The 4,250-nt window shown below is 64.4% G+C and overlaps 1 protein-coding gene across 1 annotated transcript in view; it reads left to right on the top strand.

The window, feature by feature from the left end:
* Positions 1-4,250, top strand: part of ADAP1 (ArfGAP with dual PH domains 1) — a gene marked incomplete at its 3' end in the record, with an annotated part of 47,344 nt that overhangs the window by 30,549 nt on the left and 12,545 nt on the right. The window lies entirely within an intron of this gene.

Raw genomic sequence — 4,250 nt, forward strand, 5'->3', positions numbered from 1 at the left:
CCCAGCGCTCCGCCTTTCACTCCTCCACCCCTGCTTCTCCTCTTTCCCGGCAGGCCTGGGCCCCATCCTGGGTCCCCTGGCGCACCCCGCCCTGCAGCTCACGGGGAGCCCCCCAGGCCTGCGGGTTCTCTGTGTGAATCAGGAGCCGCAGCTGTTTCTGAGACGTGATTTTATCAGGCAGCTCTGTGGCCTGGATCATTTGCATGCGCTCAGAACTTTCAGTCTGTGTGGAGGTGCTGGGGCAGAGGGGACACTCGGCGGATCCTTCAGGTCCCCTGTGTCCTCGTCCCGGGGGACACTCATAGACTCAGGGCCTGCTGCTGTCAGAGCCTTCCAGTGACCTGGCATCCCAGGCGGGAGCCCCAGGGGCTGCCACTCGCCTTCCCAGGGTGGGGCGTGAATTCCTGTGCAACTGTAGAGTGCTGCACAATGCACGTGAAGCCCCGTGTAAACTGCGGAGTGCTGTGGATGGCAGGAGGTGAGTACACACCTGCTGTATAAACTGTAGAGGTCATGAAGTCGTGGGAGGGAACTCCATCCGGCCATCTTGCAGTCTAGCCCCGCGGTCCTGGGGGCCCTGCAGGCGTCCCTGCTCCTGGGTGACAGTGCACTGTCCCCACGCCGGCCCGGTTCCCCCCTCTGGTGCTCCGGCTGCAGCAAGCCTGATGGGAAGGGCGCTGTGTGCACAGGGCCCCCTGTGGCCGTTCTGTCCAGCTGGCGAACCTTGGGTGTCCTCGCCCACATGCCTCCGGGCAGGGGTCGGGCCATTCAGATTCTCCCATGCCCCAGTCCTGGAGCCGGTCCTGAGCAGCCCGGACGGCTGGGCCAGAGATGCAGGTCTTCCTGCACACACTCCTGCGAGGCCGAGCGCCGCACACGTGTCTGGCGGTGTCTCTGGGGGCTCATAGAGTGGGCCGGGCAGACCATCCTGGAAAGCCCTGGCTTCACACCCTGCTTCTCTGCACCAGTCCCCAGGGAGGCCACAGCCCAGGGCCTTGGTTTCCCGCTGTCAGAAGAGCAGATGTGCCTGCCATGGGCGTTCGCTGTCCACACGTGAGGGCCCCCTTTTCTGGAGCTTGGAGCCTGCTGGGAGCTCAGAGGGTCCCATGTGTGGTTAATTTAGTGAAGCCTGTGACTCGCGTAGTCCAGGACCGGCACTTCCTGTGTCACCCTCAGGGTCTCGAGTCTCTGACTTGACTCCGGGCGAAGAAAGTTGAAAGGGGCAGCTCTTCTCAGCTTTGCTCTGGATGGAAACCAGCCCATCTTCGCTTCCTGTGGGGGGAGGTGGGGTAACCCTCGGCTCATCTCTGGTGACATTCTAGGATGCCCCTAGGTGGGCAGGTGTCTCCAAGAGGGCAGGTGTCCCAGGTAGGCAGGTGTCCCCAGGTGAGCAGGTATCCCCGGGTGGGCAGGTACCCCCAAATGGGCAGGTATCCCCAAGAGGTCAGGTGTCCCAGGTGGGCAGATGTCCCCGGGTGAGCAGGTATTCCCAGAAGGGCAGGTGTCCCCAAGCAAGCAGGTATCCCCAGGTGAGCAGTATCTCCAGGTGGGCAGGTGTCCCAGGTGGGCAGGTATCCTCAAATGGGCAGGTATCCCCAAGAGGGGAGGGCAGGTGTCCCCAGGTGAGCAGGTGTCCCCAGGTGGGCAGGTGCCCAGCCCAAAGGGCTCTGTGTAGCCTCCTGGGCAGCGTCACAAGCACCTCACGGGTGCTTTCAGCAACCGAGTTCTGCTCCCCACAGTTGGGGGCTAGGGGCTCAAGGCTGGTTCCTCCTGGGGCTTCACGCATGGCTGGTAGATGCCACCTTCTCACTGTGTCCTTACGTGGCCATCCCTCTGTGTGTTATTCCCCCTTTGTGTTATTCTCCGTGTTCTTATTCCCCCTTTTAAGGACAGCGGTCACACTGGACTCCCCCTAGCCCAGCTGCCACTGCCCGTTCCCAAGTAAAGCTGAGCTGGGTTAGGACTCCAGCGCAGGGCAGGGGCGCTGTTCAGCCGACGGCAGCCCCGGAAGGGGCCCGGGATGACATGCGGGGCAGGGCAGGGGGATCAGAGACGAGGCCAAGAGGGCGTACCAGGGGCCCGCGCCCTGCCCTAGACATTTCCCAGACTAAAAGGAGAAAGGGCAACCACCTGGGTGGGCCACTCGCTGTGTGGGGGAGCCAGGCCCTGGGGCTCACCTTCCTAGGAGGCAAAGCCCCAGGGTGTTTGCAGCACCCTAAAATCCATGTGGCCAAAGCTGGCAGAACCCAGGGAGCCAGGCAGTCAGGAATGAGAGTCGGGACGGGGACAGGGTCACAGGCAGGCGGACGCGAGGGCGTGCCCGAGCAATGCTGGGCGCCAAGGTCCCTGAGGCCGCAGGCTGCGTCCCCACCAGGGCACACTCATCCACCGAGTCCAGCCCCAGGAGAAGGGAGGGTCTCCCATGAAGCCTGGGCTCAGGGGAGTCCTGGGGACAGCGGTGGAGGAGAGATCCTGGGTGCAGAGCAAGGGATGCCCTGGGTCTGGGAGGGACGGCGGGCTTCCCTCCGCCCCTGAATCCACGCCCAGGAGAGCACCTGCCCAACTTCTGCTCCCCGGCTCACAGTTTGCTCTGGGTTGAGGGGACCCGTCCCAGTGGAAGGGAGTGGCAGCAGGGGTGGGGGAACCCTGGCTCCCCTGAGTCCCAGGGCACGGGACAGACCCCGGGGAGATGGGGGGAGGGCTTTGGCGCCTTCAGATGGCTTTCCATTCTGCCCCCAGGAGCCCCATGCCCCCTCCCTCACCGTTGGACGGGTGCTGACTGTGGAGGGTTGGGGGCACCTGGCAGCGCTGGCTTCCCTGATGCAGGAGGCTGAGCCAGATGTCTCAGGAGAGGAGGGCCAGCCTGGCCACCCTGGCCGCCAGCATCTCAGTGGGGGAGGACCCGGGCAGGGAGGGTGATGGCCGCTCCCCTCCCGGTGCCACCTCTAAGGCTTCTGCCTGCATTGCTTCCTGAGGCGCGGGTGACTCTTGAGTGCAGGTGTGAGTCACAGGGCCTGTGTCTGCATCAGGCAGCAGCCTGGGACCTGGAGGGCGTCCCCCTTGGCGTCTCTGTTGCGCTGACAGGTCCTGGGTTCTCCATGGCCCAGAGAGGCTGGACATGTCACCCTTGGCTGCAGGTGAGATATGGGGAGCTGGAGGGGACCGACTCCTCCAAGGTCACGCACCGGAACCCTCAGGGGCTGAACAGTGTTCCCAGAAGACGGCTCAAGCCCTTACCCGCAGTACCTGTGGAGGTGGATTTATTTGGAAATGGGGTCTTTGCAGATGTCAAGACTCAGACGAGTCATCCTGGGCCAGGGCGGGTCCAGATCCAGATCCCTGGTGTCTGCCAAAGAGACAGGAGAGGGTGGCCGGGGAGGAGCCCCAGGGGACGGCTGCAGAGGTGGGCGACGCATCGACGCGCCACAGACCGCCCAGGACCCACCAGCCGCCACGGGGGGGCAGAGGGGTCCTGGGAAGGTCCCCCAGAGCCTCAGAGGGAGCCAGCCCTGCAGCACTCTGACCTCGGGCTCAGGCCTCAGACTGGGAGAGGATGCATGTGTTGCCTCAAGCCCTCATCTGGCAGCCATGGGCCGTCACTCGCACCGACAGTGCAGAGACAGGAGGGTCCTTGGGAAGACCCATTGGATCCCGTGGGCCCAGCGTGAGACAGCGTGTCCCTGTTCGTTCTTTTCTGTGCAATGTTCGCCCAGCATTTCCTCCTGAGGCCCTGATGCCTCCCGACCTCAAGGGTGTCCCGACAGCCGCTGTCTGTGGGTCTCCGAGCTCCCTGCCAGGTGGTGCCAGGGCCTCATCCTGCTCCGGGTTCGGCCCAGCGGGGCCTGGGGGCGGGGGCGTCTGACTCGAGGGCCCTGGTGGGTCCCTGCACCCAGGCCTGTGGGGTCAGCTGAAGCCCGGGTGAGAGGAGACGGGAGGCCCTTGGAGAGTCTGCCGCGTGTGGACAAGAGGCCAGCGACAGCTCCGGGAGCTTGGGACTCACCGTACAGGAGGGAGGGATGACCCCAGCAAAAACAAGAAACGAGCGATCGTGGGGGGCAGAAGATGTGATGGGACAGACGGGGGCAAGGAGTGTGGCGTTTTAATGGATGGGGAGGGAGCCTAGGCCGCCTAGGAGGATGGGCGCAGAGGCCTGAGTGGGGCCGGAGGGGCTGCCGGGGGTCACACAGGGCCCTGCTGTCCCTCTGGGGTTTTGGGCCAAGGGTGCAGGGGCCTTCTAGGTCCATCTGGCT

Source organism: Carlito syrichta, unplaced genomic scaffold (assembly GCF_000164805.1).
Source record: "Carlito syrichta isolate Samal-C Ts95f unplaced genomic scaffold, Tarsius_syrichta-2.0.1 Scaffold287970, whole genome shotgun sequence".
In the NCBI taxonomy this organism is placed as follows: domain Eukaryota; kingdom Metazoa; phylum Chordata; class Mammalia; order Primates; family Tarsiidae; genus Carlito; species Carlito syrichta.